Here is a 13,356-nt window from a genome sequence, read left to right on the forward strand (position 1 = left end):
TATTATTTCTTCTTTGAACGTTTGGTAGAATTCCCTGGGGAATCCATCAGGCCCTGGAGTTTTGTTTTTTGGAAGGTTTTTAATCACTGTTTCAATCTTTTCATAATTAATTGGCCTGTTTAAAAAATCAATTTCTTCCTGTTTCAGTCTTGGTAGTTTATAGGTTTCCAGGAAGGCTGCATCCCAGAGGTTTTGGATCATTGTGTTTTCATTTTCATTTCTTTCTGTGTACTTTTTAATTTCTTCTTTAATTTCCTGGTTGACTCATTCATTGTTTAGTAGCATGTTATTTAACCTTCTTGTCCAGATATTTTCTTGTGGTTAATTTCTAGTTTCATAGCATTGTGGTCAGAAAATATGCATGGTATGATTTCAGTCTTCTTGAATTTGTTGAGGTTTGTTTTGTGGCCTACATGGGATCTATTTGGAGAATGTTCCATGTACACTTGAGAAGAATGTATTCTGCTGTTTTAGGATGGAATGTTCTGAATCTATACGTTAAATAAAACTGCAATGCATGCATGACAAAGCTGCAGCTAACTACCTCAGGGGAGAGAACAGTGCCCACCACAATTTAATCCACAGAAGACCAAAATGGCCCAGCTGTCATATCCCCACCTCACACTGTCACTGCATGGGCGCATCTTAAGGGTGGTTGTGACCTTGGGCTTTCTATAGCCAAGGGAGTCCCTGAGAGTAACAGCCAGAGGATGTCTGCTCCCCTACTAGCTGACAGAAAGTCCTTCCATGAAGAGGGATCTGTGCAGTCCACCTGTGTACCTACCACACCTCATACTATTTGATCAAATGGGAAGTTTTTAGTATTTCTCTTTCTTGAACCTGGTTTCTCAAATACATTGTTTAACTCTCACCTTTAGCAGTCAGAGATTTTTTTCTTTCTTCGTGAATATTTTTTTATGTTCATGTGTGTGACTTCTACTAGTTTTTTGCTTCTCACCTAGGTATCACTTCTTCTAAGAAACCTTCCCTAATTTTCCAAGTCTTTTTTATTTATTTATTTATTTATTTTTATTTATTTATTTATTTACTTATTTACTTATTTATTTATTTATTCATTTATTTTAAAGATTTTATTTATTCATTTGACACACAGAGAGAGAGACAGCCAGTGAGAGAGGGAACACAAGCAGGAGGAGTGGGAGAGGAAGAAGCAGGCTCCCAGCAGAGGAGCCTGACGTGGGGCTCGATCCCAGAACACCAGGATCACGCCCTGAGGCGAAGGCAGGTGCTTAATGACTGAGCCACCTAGGCGCCCCCCCCAAGTCTTTTTTAGATATCATTCCTGTGTACTACTGTAATGCCAAAAACTTCCCCTTTTATCAATCTTTGGATAGCATTATAATTGCCATATGTGTCTCTTCTCTCCATTACTTTACACTCTGTGAGAGCAGGGCCTGTGCCTATTTTATCCATTATTTTATTCCTCATATCTCTCAGGGTAGCTGGCTGATAATAGATATCCAACAAATGTTATATTGAATCTTTTTTCTCTCTGCTACTATAACACCATACTCTCCATACTCCATTGTATATATTAATCTATAGCAAATATATCAATATCAAATCCTACTACTTTAATCACCTCTTATTAATTCAATTTCAGTGCTGCGTATTTTCAATGTCCTGGATTTTCTTTTTGTGTCCTGTGTTTAATGCTTTTACTGCCCCTTGTTCTTTCCTCAACCTATCTCTTCTCAGTCTGTATCATTTTCTTGGGTGATATCCGCTACTGAGGTTTTGCCAGTGGATATCAACCAAAAACTTTTGGTTTCAAAACTTTTTTGGAGGTGTATTTATATATTAATTTGGACTCCCTGCTGAGCAAAGAGCCTGATGCAGGACTCAATCCCAGGACCCTGGGATCATGACCTGAGCCAAAGGTAGGTGCTTAACCAACTGAACCATGCAGGCATCCCTGATGACACTTGTCTGACTGTTGGTCCAGTCAGTCTAGAGGCAATTTTTTTAAAGAGTTATTATTTTATTTATTTAAGAGAGAGAAAAAGAGCACAAGCAGAGGGAGCTGCAGGCAGAGGGAGAAGCAGGCTCCCCACTGAACAAGAAGCCTGAAGTGGGACTCAATCCCAGGACCCTGGGTTCATGACCTGAGCTGAAGGCAGACGCCTAACCAACTGAGCCACCCAGGCTTCCCCAGAGGCAATTTTTGAAGACCTAAGTCTACATGGATCAAATGGACAATTCTGAACTTTATCTAAAGTCTGTTGTTGTTTGGCTACTTTAGTACGTTCTGTATTAATTGGACTACCTTATGGGGATTGTACCTTCTTCACCATATACTGAACAAAATTTCAGAGGGTCACTGATCTAGATAAAAATATTTTTTCTTTGAATCCACTTAGTGTTATCATGTCTCCTTCAAGCAACATCCAGCTTTGGACACATTTAAATGGCATCAAGGGATTACAAATTTTAAGCCAGACACTGAATCCTTGCTTGGCCAGAGATCACTTAGCTCCTTTCTAACCGATAATTATTTCTATGTCACCTATCCTACAATAATAGGATGGTGCTATTGGTTAGTGATTCCTCTGACATTGAAGAAGAGGTCTACTTAATAAAATGTATTGAAGTCATGTATGCATAGTAATGAGAAAACTCACTCATGGTAGCCAGCTTCTCCGTTGTTCCTTTTGGACTCTGATGTAGTAGTCAGTTGTTCTTAGTTGCAAGGCAAAAAGATTTGTCAATATAGATTGGTTCCTCTTGGGAGTTACTGTACTTTTGTTTATTGAAATTAATGAATCTAAGAATAACATTTTTTAAAAATAACACAACAATATGAGGGGTTCTTATGATGCTGGTGGATTGATATGTATGACACTGGAAAGCCAGAGACAAGGATTTCCATGGATATTCTGTTATGGCACTTAATCTAATCTTACAAACTGGTCCTTCTTCATTTACTTATTAAGGAAAGTATGTGAAGAGGAAGAAGATTGACAAGTTTATGCTACATAAGCAAGATATATTATAAGGCTACAATAATTAACGTGGCATGCTATTGGCAAAAGAATAAACAGAGATTAATGAAAAAGAAGGGAGAGTTAAAAGATAAACCTACACATATGTAAAAATGTGATTTATGACAAAGGCAAAACTACAGAGCAGTGGGGGAATGGACAGTCTTTTTAGTGAAAGGTGCTAACTCAATAGGCTGTCCATATGGAAAAATGGATCTTCATCCCTGGCATATACTCGAAAGTCATTTTTGAGGCTGAATGTGAAAGGTGAAAAACAGTAAAGTCTATAGATAACAGTATAGAAGAATATATTCATGACTTTGGGGTTGACAACAATTTCTTAAATAGCGCATAAAAAAGGACTGAACATAAAGGAAGTGATCAATAATGTAGATTATTTTTCAATGAAAAACTTTCATTTCTTTTTGATAAATATTTAGGCATAGAGTTGCTGGGTTCTGTAGTAAGTATACACTTAATTTTATTAAAATACCTTTGCCAAATTGCTTTTCAAAGTGATTGTAGCATTCTCCATTCTCAGTGGCAATATGTGAGTTCCAGCTGTTCTGCATCCTCTTCAGCACTTGTTTTTAATTTTAGCTATTCTATTATGTCTATCATTGTAGGTCATTATGGTTTTAATTAGCATTTCTTTGATAACTAATGGCATCGAACATCATTCTACATGCTTTTGAGTTGTTGGCCATTAATAAATCTTCCTTTGAGAAGTGTCTGTTCAAATATTTGTATTTGGATTCAATTCCTTTGATTCAATCTGGATTCAAATCCTTTCCCAGATATATGCAATGCAAATATTTTCAGTCTGTGGCTTGCCTTTTCATTTCTTTCTTTTTTTTAAAGATTTGTTTATTTAAGAGAGAGAGAGAGAGAGAGAGAGAGAAAGCACAAGTTAGAGGGGCAGAGGGAGAGGGAGAGAGAATCTGAAGCAGACTCGGAGCTGCTTGATCTCATGACCCTGAGCCAAAACCAAGAGTGAGCCACCCAACTGACTGCACCTCTAGGCACCCTGCCTTTTCATTTCTTAAGAGTGTCTTCCAGGTAGCAGATTTTAAATTTTGGCAAACTCAAATTTATCAATTTTAATTTTATAGCTCATGCTTTTTGTGTCCTATTGAAGCAATCTTTGCCTAACATAATGTTGCAAAGATTTTATCCTATTTATTTTTTCTAGAAAATTTATAGTTTTAGCTTTTACATTAGGTCTAAGATTGTTGGAGGTCATTGAGAGGACATGACTGCTGGTTGACCTGGAAGCTTGAACCAGGTAATCAGAGGCTCCTCACCCCCGCCTCATTTTTGGAACGTATGTTCTGCCCACTCTTCCCAGAGCCAGAGTAGTTATCAAGGATGCAAATACATGGATATAACATTTCTTTCCTTTAAGTTAGATCTTCTCTCATTTCTCTCAGTAGTGTTTTAGTGTCTCAGAAATATTTTATCAAATTTATCCCTGAGTATTTGATATATTTTGATACCTTCATACATTATAACTTTATGAATTTAATTTTCCAGTTTTTTCATAGCTAGTAAGCAGAAATGCAGAAAATCAATTTTATATTGACTTTGTGTCTTGTGACCCTGCTAAATTTACTTAGTGCAGATCTTAGGCTTTCCTACATAGTCATGTTGTCTGCAAGTGATAACCATTTTATATCTTTCTTTCCAATCCATAAGATTTTAACTTTGGTCTTATTTCAGTGGTTAGGGCCTCCAATACAAGGGTGAAAAGAAGTGGTAAGAGTGGATATCCTTGATAATCCTTATTTTAGGGAGAAAGCCCTCAACATTTTACTATTATGTTTGATGTTAAAAGTTTATACTGATACTTTTTATCATGTTTGGGAAGTTTTCTATTATTTCCAGTATGCTGAGTATTTTTTCTGTTATTATCATGAATGAATGTTGGTTTTTGTCTAATGATTTTACTTTTGTCCCCAATAGGGTGGATATGTATGCTTTTCATTATTTTGTTAACGTGATGAGAATTAATTTATTTTGAATTATAATTTATCTTGCATTCTTGGGAAAGCCCAACCTACTCATGATATAATATTCTTTTTATATGTTGTTGGGTCATATTTGCTAATCATTTGTTAAGGATTTTTATATCTCTGTTCATGAGGGATTTGGGTTTGGATTTTCCTATCTTGTACTGTCTATATGATTTTGTCATCAGGTTAATACTGACGTCATAAAATGGGTTGTGAAGTGTTCCCTCTTCCCTCGTTTTCTAGAAGTTTGCTCTGTTGTTTCTATTGTAAGGATTGTTATTATTTCTTTCTTAAAAGTTTGATAGAATTTGCTAGTAAAGACTTGGTCCAATTTCCTCAATTTTACCCCATTGCCATTGCTTTCTTCCAGATTTTCACCCACTCTAGTATCACATCATCTTCTTATGCTCAGAACACTGTGAAAGAAATCTATTAAAACATGAATCAATCTGTGCCACTGCCCTCTTATTAACATGTAGGACTGTGGGGAAGAGCAATCAAGACTTGCCACAGTCTGGGTCCAACCTTCCTCTCAAACCTCATCCCTCTGCACTGTTCCCTCAATATTGATCTCTTAGCTGTTTATCCAAAATTCCATACTTTATGAGTTTGGAGTCCCTTTTAAGGCTAGTGAGTCATTCTGGAATATTCTATTCCACTCTTCAACTTTCCTCGTTAATGTTGCCTTATTTGTGAAGCCTTCCCTGATCCCCACAGGTATAATTAGATGCTCTCTCTCCAAGGTGTTTCCATCTCTCCATGGTGTGGCCACAAATCCTTGTGTATGCCTCTGCTTTGCCTTTGGTGGTGCTTGCCTTAGTTTGATGTATATCTTCCACTTGACCGTGTTTAAAATCTCTGAATTTCTTTCCACAACCTTAAGGGAGAATTCAGAAAATATATTTTTTGATGCAAATTGTTGATCCCAGTCCTCTTGACTGTTTTTGGAGCTTTAGCCAATTCCAGTCTCTCAGTATTTCACACAATTTCTGACTTTAGGTGAAGTTTCAGAGTTTCAGTCAAGCAGTCCATAGTCACACTAATCTAGAGTTCTAGTTCTAGTTCTAACATCATAGAGATGTTATTTTCTGGGCCTGAGTTCCTATGTCTGTTACCAGTGCCTCTTAGGCTGGACTTTGTGTTGCTCTTGCTACTTGTTCTGCCTACTCCTTCCTTCTCCACTGGGGTTCTGGGCTGGTATTTTCTGCTTCATAATACCTCTCTCTGCAGTTTCAGAGACATCATAACATCTTCCACTCTAAGCTTACTGTTATCCAGCTTGATTTTTCTGTCAGGAAATGGAGTGTTTCATATTAGGGTTTCTAATCTTGGCTCTACCTGAAACAACACCTGCTATGTCTTCTTCTTTCCTCTGGAACTGGTTTTGTACTCTTAGAGCATGGCTCTCAGAATGGATGACCTGATTTGGGTACTGACCCTTACCAATAAACCTTGTGCCTGTCTTTTCCCATATAGCCTGTCTTGTCCTTTGTCTTTCTGATAGGAGAGTGTCATTCTGAAGACACAGGTTTATCTGAGTCCTGAACTATAAATTTGCACAAGTTTGTTCTCATTTTTTTTCCTTTGGCTTTATAAAACAAAAAAATTTTCCCCTGTGGGGACTACCCTCCTGGACTTGAAGAATCTATGGAAAACCATGCATGTCATCACAAGTGTTCTCTTGTGTAAGCTGTACACACAATTTTTTGAATCCCTCTTAATCCATTGAATCCTTCTCAGTCCAGATCCTTCATAGTCTTGAATGTCCTCCCATAGATTAACCTGGCACCATTTTCAGGGCTGAGATGAGAATCAACTGTAGAGAGATTGGTTAAGATGGGACAGAGTTCTAGGTAATTTCACTTAAGGTGAGATAATTTATGAATGGTAGTACCTACAAGACTTGGCCTACCCTTGTACCTACCATTCTGAGTTCAGGCATTTTACATTATCTTCACTCTTATTCCCTGGGCAGGTTATCTTTACTCATAAAGTCTTCTACTTATTAATCCATTCTTCCTTTCATGGTTCCACCTATGTCATTGGGGGGGGGAGTCACTTGGGTAATGTTGTATGTTGGTCCTGGTGTTGGCCCTCCCAACATCCCTGCCTTCTTTCTCACTCACCCTAGATCAGATCTTGCTTGGGTCATCAAATCAGGTAGTCCCACTCCCCACAGCAGGAAGCTTTACCTTGTTTCTGGATGCAAGGCCTTGGCCCTCTCTTGACATGGCACCCTGGAGTATGCTATTCAAAATATTCCCTGCTGGGGCTGTTCCCTGGGGTCCCAGTAAGAACAAGAGACCTTGTTAAACCTTTGTCTGTAAAAGAGGCAGAAGTACTAATTGGTGTCTGGGTGGTGGGAGCTTCATTTTGGATCCCTACAGGCAATGCCTGAAAAGGTACCCATTAAACACCCTGTTCTCGGAACTTGAAAGGTAGCTTAACTTCTCATCCTTCTGTAGGTTAAACAGTGCAGCTCTTTGGTGAGTAAAGGCCAAGGGTAGGCCCAAGGAAGAGAGATACATACAGGCTTCATCCACAAATTAACTTTTCACCAACCTTCCCAGATCTGGATAATCCGATAGACTATCTGGGGTGGAAATGCATGGTCTTGATATCACTGGGAAAAACTGGAAATACCACCAATATTGATGATATGTACATCATCAAAAGTCTATTTGGACCTTTTGTGTTATATGGACGCAGGCAAGGGAGGGATCAGGTGTGTGAGAATTACTTCCTCCCAAGCAGGCAAACATCTTTCTAGTCCTGGCTCAATAGTAAGCTATTTGTAAGTCTGCTCCTCTTTGAAGCCCACAGGGTGGGTTGTAGGGAAGCATTTTTGGAGACATCTCAACCTGTGTCCTGGATTCTTCTGGTTCCAGGACCCCTTACCTCCCTTAACCTTCTTCCCTGATGGAAATAAAGAAGCTGAGCTTACTGGGTCAGACTTTTCCTTGAGGCATAAGGTTATAATGAAGGACATTTGCTGGGTCCTGAGGGACATTAGAGGTAATTATTTCTTAAACTGTTCTGAAGATACCATCATGTTCCACAAGGATGGGCAGCTTTGAGGATAATGCAAAGCCGATGCTCAGACGGTCAGAGCCACATTTCTTAACACCATTCAACCCCTCCTCCCCCACCACCACCACACACAGCAGTATTCCCTGGGGGTGCTGAGGGGCACAGCATGTGGTTAGGAAGGAAGAGGGGAGCAATATCGGAGAGGATACGGTAGTTTTGACTATGTGCCTTTGGGTTACTACTACTTAAGAGCCACCCATAAGGGATGAATATATTATCCCTTGTCAAATGAAATGCATTGTTTCTGAATCTCTGAAGTTTCTGCTGCTCTTAAGCAGATTCCTCTGAATGCATTTTTTATAATTCAGAAAATAATATTACTATTTTCAGCTCTTGACAAAGGATTTTCACATATATCTCATTGGATTCTCACAATGATCCTGTGAGATGGGTTTTAGTATATTCATTACACATGTGAGGAAACTAAGGCTTGGAAATGGTTAGATGATTTCCTTCAAGTCACAGAGCTGACATATGGCAGAAATAGTACCTCAAATCAGGACCTCGAGTCCTGGTCCAGAGTTTATTCCATGACACCAGAACTATTGGTCTACTCTAATCTCCCATCTTCCCAGCTCTCATGCTTTCTGCTGAGGTTACACAGTCTTAGCGGTTGTGGTGAAGGTATGGGCAACAATCACATAGTTTCTCTTGGAGAGAAAAGCAAAACATTCTTGGTCATTTTAAGCTGTGCTCTTTCTTCTTTCTTGGATTATGCTCCTGGCTGACTTCTGCTCCTTTCCCTCATGCTTAGAGACTACTTATTGCTGTCACTGCAATTGTGAGATCAACCCAGCTGCATCTTTTCTGCCTGGAATATGAATCACTTATCTTATGCTCCAAAGCCCTCTTAGACTCCTAGACCTAGGTCTCTCTGTATCCTTGTGTTTTTCTTTCACGTGAGAGAATTGTGGCACTGGAGGTATTGAGGGGTGTTGGGGAGACCTGTACTCCCTAAATTGTTCCTTATCTGCCCTGCTATTTGATCCCTCTACTGGCCACCCTTGGCCCTGGATGTTCTTCCTTGGCCCTGCTGCAGTCACTGCTAACACACAGAGAAGGTAATGACTTCCTAGCTCGGGAATCAGTGATCTGGTTGATGTGAGCTCTTGTCTGATTCTGTCACTAAATGGATCTGTGACCCTCGGCCATTTATTTCTTTTTAGACCTCAGTTTTCTAACCTACAAAACAATGGTATTGGACACAGGATATACTGCAGATCTGAAAAATTTTGTACACTTTTTGTGATTACATGAGAAATGGAATTTTAGGGAATGTCTGCCCATTTTTTCTTCTGTTCTCATTAATTTGGCATGATTTAGAATTCTTTGACTTTCATATGACAGTTATTTCCAAGAGCTTCTGTTTTTTACAGGTCACCACAACTCCAAACTTTGTGTCTACCTCCGTACACCACTATCTTGAAGGAGAGGGAGATACAGGATTGCAATATGGGGGAGAGAAACAAGATATGCATTTGTGAAATGATTGGAGAATAACCTCAGGAAGAACCATATCAATTTTGGAGTCATCAAGGAGCATTTATTCTGTAACCTGGCAGTCAAGCGAAGTTTGGAGGGGTGTTATGTCTCCAAATTAAGGGAGTTTCCAGATGTTAGGATTTTTGGCAGTTTCAGATGAAGGTTAGTGATATAAGACTAAAGGACCGTGTGGGGTCAGTTCTGATTAAATCCAGTGCCAGCATTCAGAACTTGGGAATGTGAGCATGACAGGAAGGATTTTTATTTAGCATTAGTTTCTGGGCATCTACTTAAATCTGGTTATGTCCGTTGCTCCAGGTCATAGATATATTAGGATATTCAATTCTTGAACCTGGTCTCTGAACTTTTTGACCAATGCATTTCCCACTGGACCAAGCTGACTTGCCTCTTCTGTGTTTGAAGATCTTGCAGAAGATTAACTAAACTGAAAATTATTTTCGACTGTTTACTGAGACCTATGGGGGAAGAGTGATGGTAATGGTGCTTTTAGTGGGACGGTGTATCTTAACTCTCAATCTCCACATCACTGAACCTTTCAGTGAAGAACCCTTCAGTCTTCTAAATGAGATGATCACCATGATTCTTTCCAATAATTCTCATCACTTCCCACATACTTTCTTCTTGGCTGGCGTACCAGGACTGACTGCTGCCCACATTTGGATCTCGCTTCCCTTTTGCTTCATGTTCATCCTGGCAGTGACTGGGAATTGTGTCCTGCTTTTTCTTATCCAGACCGAGCGCAGCCTTCATCAGCCCATGTTTTTCTTTCTTGCCATGCTCTCCTTTGTTGACCTGGTTCTCTCCCTCTCCACTCTGCCCAAGATGCTGGCCATCTTCTGGTTTGGTGCTACAGCTATTGGCTCCCACTCCTGTCTTTCCCAAATGTTCTTTATCCATGCATTCTCTGCTATGGAGTCGGGAGTGCTGGTGGCCATGGCTGTGGACCGTTTTGTGGCCATCTGTAACCCATTACATTATGCAACCATTCTAACCCCTGTTGTTGTTGCCAAGATTGGAGGCCTGGTGGCACTGCGAGGTGTGGGGTTGACCATCTCCTTTCCAAGCTTGGCCAGTCGGCTGCCCTACTGTGGCTCTCACACAATTGCCTATACTTACTGTGAGCATATGGCAGTAGTAAAGTTGGCCTGTGGGGCCACCATTGTGGATAATCTCTATGCCTTTGCTGTAGCAATCTTTCTTGGTGTGGGGGATGTGGCCTTTATTGCTTACTCCTACGGGCAGATTGTGAGGACTGTGATTCATTTTCCTTCACCTGAGGCACGTGCTAAAGCAGGCAGCACATGTACGGCTCATGTCTGTGTCATCCTCTTCTTCTATGGACCAGGCTTTCTTTCTGTGGTCATGCAGCGCTTTGGCCCATCCACCTCTGCTGCTAAGGTCATCCTTGCCAATCTCTACTTGCTCTTTCCCCCTGCCCTAGACCCCATTGTCTATGGAGTTAAGACCAAGCAGATCCGGGAGCGGCTGTTTAAAATGCTAAGGCAAGCAGGTTGATCCCACCTGAGTATAGTTCTTATCAGCTGGATCTCAGGGCAACGGTGGTCCTCTCCTGTGGGATGGGAGCCCCACAGCCCAGGTCATTTACCTAGTAGGGACAGTCAAGAGAAAGCAAATGAAGTTTTCTTGAGTGTTTGGAAGTTGGGAAGTCTCTTCTGAGGTCTATATAGTGTTCAGATATTGGGATGGGAAACAGAAGTGCTGTGGTATCTCAAGCAAGTAGTTTTTTGAATATGTCTTTCTTCTAAGAGTTTATGATTTACTTGTGTTGACAAGATAAATGCATCAGGGAATTAAGAAACAATGTGCACTTCTATGAACCTGAGACAAGTGACTTTGAAGATCAGGGAGAGATGAACTGGGTGCCTGTTTGTACATATGAGAACATGGACCACTTCCCACCATCGTGACACTGACACATAGGCAGTCTGGCAGCCGATAGGCCTTCTCTATCAGTAAAACTTTGGCATCATAGAAATAAGGGTGGCAACCTATGGAAATTCTTTAGAGTTTCATGTTCATGAGAGAAACTCTTTAAAATATTCATATTCCATCTGATTCTAGAAGTGCTAGTCCATGTGCTTTTCTCCTGCTTTTGAGATGGATGACCTTCTCTGACACCTATAGTATTATGTATTTTTAACCTCTGAGAATAATGATAATTTTTCTTTCATGTCTTCATTTTTAGTCTCAGGTGCAGAGCCTTGAGTTAAAGTTTATTGCATACAATAATCATTGTACTAATTGTTTATTTTATCTTCATCTGTAATTCTTTTGGCCATTCTTTTCTATTTCCTACTGTTGGCACTCACTTTTTAATGTGTTTGTTGTGTGTTCTTAAGTATTTACATATCCTTGCAATGTATGTAGTGTTGACTGAGTGTTATGTATTCCTAATATACGTAAGTATCCTTCTGTAGTTCCTCCAGTCCATGCTTCCTTCCCCCATGGGTAGTCTGTGATCTTCCTAATGGGAATGCACCGCCCTGTCTTTATCCTTCCTATTCTTACTCATCTTGAACTTTAGTTCAAACCTCACCTCTTTGAAGCAGGTTTTTAAAACTAGATCAGTCACTTGCTTTATGAACTCAGAGCTCTATGTATATTTCTTTCATTATATATTATAATTAAAAATTACACACACACACACACACACACACACACACACACACACACACACTGGGCTGCCTGGGTGGCTCAGTTGGTTGAGCATCCAACTCTTGATTTCAGTTCAGGTCATGATCTCAGGGTTGTGAGATTGAGCCCTACGTTGGGTTCCCCACTCAGCAGGGAGTCTGATTGAGATTCTCTCTCTCCCTCTTCCTCTGTCCCTCCTCCTGCTCATGCTCTCTCTCTAAAATAAATAAGTAAATCTTTAAAAAATTATATATAAAATGATTGGTTGAAAGTTCTCTGACCCCCATATCTACTAAACGATGAATTGCGTTGTATCCTTAGCATAGTACCTGGCGCATGATAGGCACTTAATAAATCTTTACTTAATAAATAAATTTTATTATTTTAATGGACTGTATCATTGCTAGCATATTTCCTCATCAGTCACATTGACATATGTGTATTTTGGATTAAATGAATACATAAATCTCAAATTGTGACATAGGCATTTAATAACTTTTTATTGTAATCAGAAGGGGGAATGAAGCATGAGAGACTCTGGACTCTGAGAAACAAACGGAGGGCTTCAGAGGGGAGAGGGGTGGGGGAATGGGATAGGCTGGTGATGGGTAGTAAGGAGGGCACGTATTGCATGGAGCACTGGGTGTTATGCGCAACTAATGAATCATCGAACTTTACATCAGAAACCAGGGATGTACTGTATGGTGACTAATATAATATAATAAAAAAATATTATAATAAAAAAAACTCAAAAAAAAGAAATGAAATAAGTTGTCACAAAACCAGCACTGCAGTCATAATCACTATTAACACTACTGTCTTTACTGCTATCATTGTGATGAACACTATCTCAACTTTCAAATGTATTTTCATTTTTTAAAAAAATTTCAACTGGTGACATTTTGGACACTGTGTAGATGCACTGAAGAATGTGGTTACTCTTATAAGGCGATCTCACTGCTATGCATAAACATAGAACAAGCAGAAAAATAGCATTTATCTTTCTCCTTATCTTCATTTGCTCTTCTTTTCTTCATTATTTTCTTCCTCATCCTGAGTATTTCCCAGGCTCTTGGTGTAATGATGAAATGAAC

The 13,356-nt window shown here is 39.6% G+C and overlaps 1 pseudogene; it reads left to right on the forward strand.

Annotated features, from left to right (window-relative positions):
• Positions 1-10,183: 10,183 nt before the first annotated feature.
• On the forward strand, positions 10,184-11,132 carry LOC123782740 (olfactory receptor 52N4-like; annotated as a pseudogene).
• The last annotated feature ends 2,224 nt before the right edge of the window (positions 11,133-13,356 follow it).

Source organism: Ursus americanus, chromosome 16 (genome assembly GCF_024610735.1).
Source record: "Ursus americanus isolate L20-20 chromosome 16, mUrsAme1.1.p, whole genome shotgun sequence".
Lineage (NCBI taxonomy): Eukaryota > Metazoa > Chordata > Mammalia > Carnivora > Ursidae > Ursus > Ursus americanus.